Genomic DNA, 9,828 nt, shown 5'->3' with positions numbered 1-9,828 from the left:
CCATCTTACCTTTTTATGGTGCAAAAACCCATAAGGATCATCCAAAGAGGAGCACAGTTCCTGGTGAGGCAGTTCCATGTGACTTTACAGCCCCCACAAAGCACCTCTTGCAGCCTTAGGCCGTGTGGAGTTGCCATGAGCTGCTGAATCCCTTGAGAACACGGGGTAGTGGGCACAAGTCTGTGAGTGACTGCACCAAAGTTAAAAGCTTGGTGCTGCCAGTTGGGTGAGTCTCCCTCCTTCACACTCTTCTTTCCCAGGCCTTTCCCCCAGAGCCCGCCCACCTTCCAAGCCCCAGTCCTGCCCTCATGCCTTGTATTGCCTCTGGCACTCCTCACACACATCAGTTGAGCCAGATCAACTGATTAAACCAGGAGAAAACAAGTTTTTGTTTTTGTTGGTCTTGTTGTTTGAATTTTTGTTCCCTTTTAGTTAGTCTCCTGGTAGGGGGTTAATGCAACTCAGAGGTGTCCAAGGAGTTCAAGGATATCACAGCCAGGCACAGGAAGACGATGGGGTGGAAATGGAAGGAGGCGGCTTCCCTGTTCAGATGCGATGAACTGCTTACCTCACCCCATGGCATTTGCACCCTGTATTTTCAATGAAGAATATAATGTCCCTAAAAGTACAGCCAACTGCGAAGACTTTGCAGAATAAGAAAGTAGCAGCAAAATGGAAGGTCAGCACCCTTCCAAGTTTCTGTATGCTGTAAGGTTTCAGCTCCCACAGACATTCCAGATGTTGGAAACCCTCTGAGTGCACTGCAGCTGAACTCACCATCCCAATCTATCCACCTGCATATTCAGTCCTACACATGCTACACACTGCTGTAGTCCTCACTGCTCTTCTAGGTTGATTTTAACCTCTTCTCTCTCTCAGTCCCCCTCAGTATCCATCCCTCTCCTCAGGCTCTGGGCCAGTAGTTGCATAGTTACTGGTGGAGTTATTGAGGACAGCACCAAGAGAGAGTTTCAGCTTTTGCCTTGCCTTAGGAACTCTTTTACTAGTTTTGATGATGTTTTTCAAACGAACACCCTGCATTAACCCACATGAGATTTCAGGCTCACCAGCGCTGACCAGATTTGCACTCTGTGGAAAGACAGAAGATCTGGGGTCTACTGACCTTCACACCACATTGCAAAGTCCACCTTTCATTCAAGCTTAGGCTCTTCATGTCATCTCATTAAACCTAAGTAATAGGATATAGTATTCATATGGATATAAACTGCACAAGCAAAGGCCTAGTCCGGCCTCTCTTTTTCTTCCTTATCCTGCCCCTTGTGTCTCACAGCTTCACCCCTTTGCCCTTGTTCTGACTCTTTCCTGATCCTCCCATCAGGTGACAATTTGAATTTTAAAGCCATTTACACTCCAAAAAGGGCATAATCAGATTTTTATCCCATACTTTTCTGATGTGACTTTTTTATTATGACATCAAGTACTGACCCATAATAAGGATGTAAATGCCCACTTTAATGTCTATTACCCATATCTGCAGATGCATATAAAATTATAGTATCATCACATAACTACATATTAACCTCTTGAGCTCCATGACAGACAAGCTCTCCAGGGAACACTGTATTCCAATTTCCAATTACCAGCAGCAGTTCAGTGACAAGCAGTAGAAGTTGTACTCATCCATACCGCAAACACTCAAGGTGCTTGCAGAACGACAGAGAACTCACATTCTGAATACACCAGGTATGGTGTTTTCAGTTCCCAGCTTTTTGTGACAAGAATTTGAGTCCTTCCCATGAACAAGCACCACAGTTACATTTAAGTATACATACAGGTGTGATGTAGCTTACCCAAAATCAATTTGTGGGTTTCAGCAGAGCTGCATCTGAGTCACACGGCAGTGCACAGTCATCTCTTTACACACAAGGAGTAGCAGAGAGAGCATAAGGTGTACAGCAACACTACGTGTCATCTCTTATGCCTCTGAAGAGCAAAACATGCACTTTGCTCAGAAAGTACCCATTTAGCACAGGTGTAAAGGTGCAGTGTGTGAGCAAGGGATGATGTGGTCCACAATGCTTTATTGCATGAATCAGGATACCACAAGCGCAGCTACCTGTCCCATCTCAAGGTGGTATTTGTGGAAATTCAAGGAAATTGAGACATTTCTGATTTTTCAGGTTAAAGGCATCTGCTTACATCAGGAATTGGGTGTTCATCTGTGAACAGAGCCTGTGAACCACATCTGAAACAAGAATCATAGAATGGCTTGGGTTGGAAGGGACTATGAAGATCATCTAACTCCAATCCCCCTGCCATGGGCAGGGATTCCACCCACTGGATCAGGTTGGCCAAGGCCCCATCCAGCCTGGCCTTGAACTCCTCCAGGAATGGGGCATCCACAGCTTCTCTCAGCAACCTGTTCCAGTGCCTCACCACCCTTACAGTGAAGAATTTCCTCATAGTGTCTAATCTAAATCCTCTTTTAGTTTAAGACCATTCCCCCTTGTCTTGTCATTATCTACCCAAGCATAGAGTCCTTCCCCATCTTTTTTGTAAGACCCCTTTAAGAATCCTACAAAAACTTGCAGGAGGGGTTTTTGTTTGCTTGTTTTTAAAGAAAAGGGGAAAAAATGAAAAAGTTATTAATTTCTCTACAAGACTTAAACCTGAGAATCAAAGTAGAGAACAGAACAAAACGCAGGAGAGGCAAAAGTTATGCTGCTTTTCTTAATACTTTTCCCCTTCGTTTTCTGATACAGCTCAGTCAGATAATTGATTGTGGTTCCAAAGATGGTCTCTGACCTTATGGCAGAAATATGAACAAAGACTTCCCATATTTTAACTCTCTACTAAACTGGGCACTGACAGGCAGCCTACCATTTGTTAAAAAACAGCTGGTTTTTGCACTGTATAGTCATTGCTTTAGAGTTTGGGGATGAGAATCAGAAGGCAACACTTGAAGTGTCAGTGCAAGACATGTCAACAGTCATATCGTCCTGTGGTGTTCAGGTAAAAGTATATGCAGTGCAACTGCTCAAGACCAAGTTTTCACCTACCTATTGCTCTTCTTCAAGTCATAGTGGACAACCTATTTCAAAGTAGATCTTCTATGAAACCACGCACTTGGGCTGTCCTTTCCTTTCCAATTCATTTCAAAACTAGGAATCATAGATATTTACAGAGAGAAAACATATTTTGGGAAGCTATTATATCCTGTAAGAAAGCTCCAACACAAAGTGAATACATACCAAAAATCCCTAGCTTAAAAATAAATTTTATATATGTATAATAAATACATGTATATATATACACACACATTTATGTATGCATAATTTTATATATGTATGTACACATATCTGGTTACAGATACAAATACTCAAAAGTGAAGAAATGAACTGCCATCCTAATTCATCCTTCTGCACATATGCATTGCCATAACATCAAATCAAACGAGCACACAGTTTATTTTCTATGAACTCCAGCCTCATACAGAGCACAGAATGCACACCTCTAGGGAGGCAAGGTCTGAGAAGTCTGAGAACTGAAGGAGATTGGGTCTGACTATCTGCTGCTAAAGACAGAAAGAACAAAGACTGAAACTGTCAAAACAAAGTTCTTGTGATGAAAACAATTGACCACCAGCCCTGGAGAGATGCCTGCCTGCCACCTCTCTGACGCCTGAGAAGCAAGAGAGAGACTCCAACGAGGAGCACAGTGATCCTCACCTCGTTGGTACGTTGTGGCTGGATTTCCAGAAGCTCTGAGCACTCACAGCTGCTGTAGGAAATTGATTTGAATCTACAAAAGGTTACAAAGTAAGCCATTCCAAATTGCTCATTCCTTGGTACCTCATCTTGGGCCCCCCCAAAATTAGAGAGAATCCCTATTTTTTGTTTCAGTCATTCTGCATTCATCTATAAAATAAGGGTGACAATCGTACCCAAATTCCTAGCACATAAATAAACCCATTAACATTTTAAGCTACTACAAGCAGGAGGCACCCCGAAGAGACTAACAAGGATCGATGGAATTGGAGCCTGGTTCATCATGGAAGCATGAGATTTCCACTTTTTCTTTCTTTCTTTTGTTAAATAATGTGCTTTGCTTAAATGTCTAAATGAATGGAAACCCAGGAAGCGTGTGTCTTGCAGTCATGCAGCATCCCCAGTGATGTGGTCAGGAGGATGGGAAATGCCACCAGCCCCAGGGTAGCCCCATGGCAGTCCCTGCGCTGGTTGAGTGCATGGCCATGACAGCCCTGCATCATCCCACGGGAATCCAAGAGGACCAGCAAGGGAGAAAAAGCACATGAAAGCTCACCTTGCTGCTGATTTCTACAGGCAACTTTTGTGGTGACACTGGACAGACAAGAAAGAAATCACAGGATTTCTTTCACTCACCACACAACGCCCGGCATCAAGAGCATCTTCACCTCTGGCTTTCTCAAACAGCAATGTGTGTTTCCCCAGGGAAAGGGGGAACGAGGGGGAAATCCACACATTTGCAAAGTATGTGGTGAAGCAGGATGAGGAAGACTCCTAAGGCAAGGTTGGTGAACCTTTCAGGGAGAGTTCTCCAAGTAGAGCTCTTCCAATACATTGCAATTTTAAAGGTGTTCTGCAAAATCCATGTGTTTCATCTTCCTAATGGCAGCACCTCCTGACTAAAGTATGCCTAAGTCTGCTCTTGTTCTCATCTTTAGATATGTCCCTGTTACTCTCCAATAGTACTGAATGAAATGAATGTCCCTTAGCCTTTTGAAACTCTATATACTACTTTATACAACTTTTCATTAAAAAATTAAGTAACTGCTGTTACTGAAAAATTAGTTGACTTTGGTAGAGAACAAATTTTATACTCCCAGATTTGAACTACCATTTATTTAGCTGTGTGAAATCCTCCATGAGCACATAGTAAGTCTACCTGTATTTATTTGTAGTTTCAGGTGATTCTCTGAGCTGGAAAATTATAAAACAAACATGGTCTGAAAAACACCAGTAGAAGATAAAAACCACCACTTGGATGGGACCCCACAGCCAGCCCGCCTACTGAAGTTACCATCCACTCTTCAAACTTGCATGTAAAACTAAGGGTATGTGGAAAAAAAAAAAATCAGCTTAAAAAAAAAAGACATCCCAATTATCAAATGAAATGCTTCATTACAAAGAAAAAATGTGGGTAGGTGGAATACATCTGACTCTTTTTGACTGTTACCCACAGCTCACCATATTTGTCAAATTGGGGCACATCCTGTAAGACAATCTGTTCTTAAGAGCTCTTCTCACCTTCCTCCCAACAAAAATCAGCACATTTGACCAGAAACACTTCCCAGTTCCCAGAGGTGTGGCTTGCAGATTAGAGAGAAAAAAATACCATTTTTAAAAATTGGAAAACAAAACAAATAAAAAAGACACACATAATATTGACAACTTGAAGCAGTTTCCAAAAGATCTTGATCTTTGTTTAAAAGCATTCAATCAGCTTGGGTTCTAATTTTTCACAATATATTCATGGGAACAGTTAATGTAGAAGGAGCCCTACTTCCACAAGTACGTATAGCTATCAATTTGGGGACAAAAATACATGCAAGAGAAAATTCAAAGTCCACTGCTCATTTGATCTTTGAAGCCACTGCTACCATAGTTTAAAAAAAAAAAGAAAAAGTGAGGCTAATCAATCTTAAAAGGATGTTAGTGTTGGCAAAATGAATGGATATCCATTAAAATATCAATTGGAACTGACCTACTCATTTAAATGAAACCCTTTTTGGGACTGGGTAGATCTGAAGTGGTGACTTGGAAGTGAGAGACTACTTAAGAAACTCTGGAATCTTTTCAAACTCCAAACAGGGAGCATCACAATTGCCTAGAGATGACATCATGACAAACTGGGAAACAAAATCATTGCAAAAAAAAAAAAAAAGGACATAAGTGAGTTACCTCAAATCCTTGACTTGAGTTTGCAATTCAAAGGAAAAAAGCATAGTAGCTTCCTACAGACCCTCAGCTAACAGCTTATATTTAAGAAAACTGTCAAGGAAGCATGCAAATTATGGACATTGAAGTTCTGTAAATTTACTTGGATGTCACTGTACCTTCTCTTTTCCCACTTTCAACTGTTTGCTTTGTATCAGATACAACAATTCTTTCATAAATTGATTTATTTCCAGTTTTTATAATCAGAACAGAGATTCTGAAAGACCCTTGTTCAGAGAATACATGTTTAAGACAAAATAATACAAGCAAGAATCTTATTTACATGTTACCCCCAAAACAGAGTCCTAAGAATCCAGAGTCTATTAAACAGTTAAATCTTATGACCACTTACAACATTTGTGACATGTACAATGTGGCTCTTTAAAGGTTTTGAGCAGTAGACCTGTTTGTGAACTCTCTCTAGGTAAGCTGTCTGGGACCGAAGGAAGCTAGAGTGAAACTGATGGCTTTGGCTAACTGTCTGGTGTCACCAGACTTGAAAGAAAACTTGAAGGCTTCAGCAGTGCCTAGGGGCTCAAGTCAGGCCAGACCAGTCTCAGCTCATGGCACTCACACACCATGCTGGACAACAAGAGGTGCTGGCATGAGACATTAACACTACGTCCAGGACTTGGGGTTTGATTCATAAAATGGGTTAGGTTGGAAGGGACCTTAAAGATCTAAGCAACAATTCGAATGTGGCACTATTCCTTCACTATATTTCACATTTATTTTAGAACAAAGATAGCATGATGCATTTTAAAGCTGCACTCCACAAGGTCACTGCTCCCTAATGTTAGAGCATAGACTACCAGAAAAGCGCTTCCTCCAGTCACAGCATCTCCTCTCAGATGAGTGCAGCACAACTCTTCCACAGGGAGAAACCTCCCATCTTGCTCTTTTGGTGTGATAGTGAAAGCTAAAGGCCACCACAGAGACACTCCTATTGAGAAGCATCTTCTTTTAATGCCACAGAAAAGAGGCAGCCATATTGCTAGAGTAGGTAAGAAAGATATTGCTTTTTTTTTTTTTTGGCAACTATCCTATCAGGGTAATAAGCCCACCAATGCTCTTCCTCACTTGTCTCCAATTCCAGTGCAATGTTCACACAGCTGAATGAAAGAACTGAGACAGTCGCTGAAGCTAAGCATGAACATGGTGAATGCCACCCTGAAACAGCAGCCAGTACAGCAAGAACGAGGAAGTCCTCACCAAGGAGCATCTTCCACTGAGTGATCATGCGTCTCAGGATTGCACAATTGTATGTCATTGTACTACTCAGAAATCAACAAGCACACAGAAAAGATGCATCATTTCAGATGGCAGAGGTAATTTTTTCTCACCTTTGCACCTTCCCATGCAAATTTCAAGACAATTTTTGGTAACACCACAGAACTTTCACCACCATGGTTTTTCTCTCTGTTTGCCAAAAGACTTCCCATTTTTCAACAGATCTTTACAATGTAGAAAAAAAGCCAGACTTCTTCTCCAACATTCTAAACCAGAAGCAACTCTTGTTTCATGGAGACAGTAAAATTGACTGGAAAATCCTATAAAATTGACCATTCATTGACTTTTAGATGCCTCTGTATTTATCTCAGTGGTTTATATTTGGCTATAACACTCTTTCCAGGAAGCTGCTGCTGTCTTCAAACCAAAGCCTGAAGATACAAAGAACCTACAGTTTCCACAGTGCTTTGTTCCATGGTTAATTTGTCCTCACCGTTCAAACCTCACACCCTGTTTCTACCTTGAATTCATTTGACTTTGGCTTCCAGCTTATTTTTACGCCCATCTGCTCAAGATGTGAAATGCTTTATTTCCTGGTATTTCCACTTCCATAGGGGACTTTCTACTATACAGGCAAGCCATCTCTGATCCTCTTCTGATAAAACCAAAGAGACTAAGCTCTTAAGTATTCTGAATTATAAAATCTGTTAGTCCAAAATTGCACTGTAATACAGCTAAAGAAACATGGCGCATTTCAGAATAATAATAATAATAAAAAAGATTATTCTTATTTCTAGGAGTCTGTGCATAGAAAAGCAGCTATAAGAACTTTAGATTGAGTCTGCTGCCTCCATACCAGCGTTATGGTAGTGCTACGGCAGTGTTTGAGCAGCAAGGATTAACATGATGTTTGGTTATATGAATATATGAAGGCTGAATAGCAACAGGCAAGCAAGTTTTCCTGCTTCTGTAAAGAATACTGTGTGCAGACACTAGAACTGAATGCAGATGAATGTGGAATACTGGGTACTTTCATGCAGGAATGGAATTAAAAGGCTGAATGACAAGTTTTATAGTTTGAAGCTTATGAATAATGACTTACATGTGTTAATGGATTACAAGTACTCGTTGACTGTGTATAGCTAGTTATACAAGGCAAAGAAGCCCAGTTGTAAAGGAAGAATAGGACTTCTCAAGCTTGCTGGAAAAAAAGCATAGCAAGAAACAGTGTCAGGATGATGATATCTAGGAAAAGAACTATTCCAAGAGAAGATGCAATTTCCTTATAGGGAAGGCAATTAATAATAAAAATGACTACCAAGGAAGATGAGTTACTCCTTACTTGAAGCTTCTGAAGTCAGATTACTTATCATTCTAAAAATATAATTAAATCCAGTTGCAGGATACCATTGCTAAAAGGTTCACAAAAGCTTTCTCCAGCCTTGAAGAAAGTTTAAGTCTTTTTTGTTACTTGGCACTGTGGCTAAGAGAATGTAAAAGGGAGGTCTCACTATCTAATTCCTTTGTTCTCAGGTACCCCCTAGACATCCAAACCTGGCCACTGTGAGACAGAATACAAGCCAAGGTAGACAAACCTTCAGCCTGACCCAGTGCAGCCTTCCTTATGCTGTTCATCCCATTCCTTCAGAGGTTACAAGGAAAAGAGGACAGCTTTGCAAAACCCTGATCATCCTCATAATACTGACAGCTCTGCTTTAAGACAATGAATACACTGGGTCACACATGCAGGGGTCAGCAATACTTTTTCCAATTATCTTCTGCAGATATATATATTTTGCATCTTTCTTTGATATAAAAGAAGCTGTTCCGGTCCATTTTCTACTCCTACCAATTCTTTGAGTTGGTGCAAGAATTCTCTTTCTGGGTATGCCAGTTGGCACACTCTTCTCAACACACTGAAGTCACACTAACAGCCAGGTCTGCACTTGGGAAGGAATTTTACCTGCATTAAAATTGTGATGTACATTGAGGGTTCCCTATGTCTCCACAACACAAGTCTGTATGTTACCTGATTGAGGGCTCCAGGAACTGGTGACAGTTCAGTCTCACATGCCTGTGAGTCAGTTTACTTCCTTAAACAATGAGATGCTTTGGTATAGTTAAGAGGCTACATTCTCTCTCTATGCCAAGTTCTGTCCTTGTACTGAGTAAAAATTAATGGCCTAAGAATCTTGTCTTGCCTTCTGTAAAGCAAGTAGCCCCTTATGTTTTATACTCTAAGAAACTTTACTGCATTTTAAGGTACAAAAGCAGGATGTCTCCAACGCAAACACAAACTGGAAGAGAAAGCAGTATCACAGTGAGAGCAGAATTTTGCCCTCCTTTGATATTCTCCTAAAATAGTATTACTACTATAACCAATACTCCTACTGAAGTGCATTTTCTGAACAAATGACTGGTAGCAGCCTTCGCTTTTGTTTCACTGAATTTTTTCTGGTTAACAAACTGTTCCTGAAGACAACAAAGTTCTTATCCACTTTACCTAATTTCTTTTCAGTTTCCAGGCACATACACTGGTTTCTGCAGCATGTTCTTTCTTCAGTGCAGAGGGGGATTACAGTGTTAAAAAAAAAAATGACACAAAACCACTCTCATTGTTGCCCTTCCACCTATTTCCCTTCTCATCCTCTGCCCACTG

General features: G+C 40.9%; 1 protein-coding gene across 2 annotated transcripts in view; it reads right to left on the bottom strand.

Moving 5' to 3' along the window:
* The window catches only part of ESRRB (estrogen related receptor beta), a 170,839-nt gene extending 167,320 nt beyond the window's left edge, over positions 1-3,519 (bottom strand). For both annotated transcript variants that reach the window (XM_048059854.2, XM_048059849.2), the window contains exon 1: positions 10-3,519. The gene's annotated coding sequence lies outside the window, so the exon portion shown is untranslated. The remainder of the gene's footprint in view (positions 1-9) is intronic.
* Positions 3,520-9,828: the final 6,309 nt, after the last annotated feature.

This window comes from Anser cygnoides, chromosome 5, assembly GCF_040182565.1.
Source record: "Anser cygnoides isolate HZ-2024a breed goose chromosome 5, Taihu_goose_T2T_genome, whole genome shotgun sequence".
Classification (NCBI taxonomy): Eukaryota; Metazoa; Chordata; class Aves; order Anseriformes; family Anatidae; genus Anser; species Anser cygnoides.
This window is presented reverse-complemented; position numbering and strand designations above follow the sequence as displayed.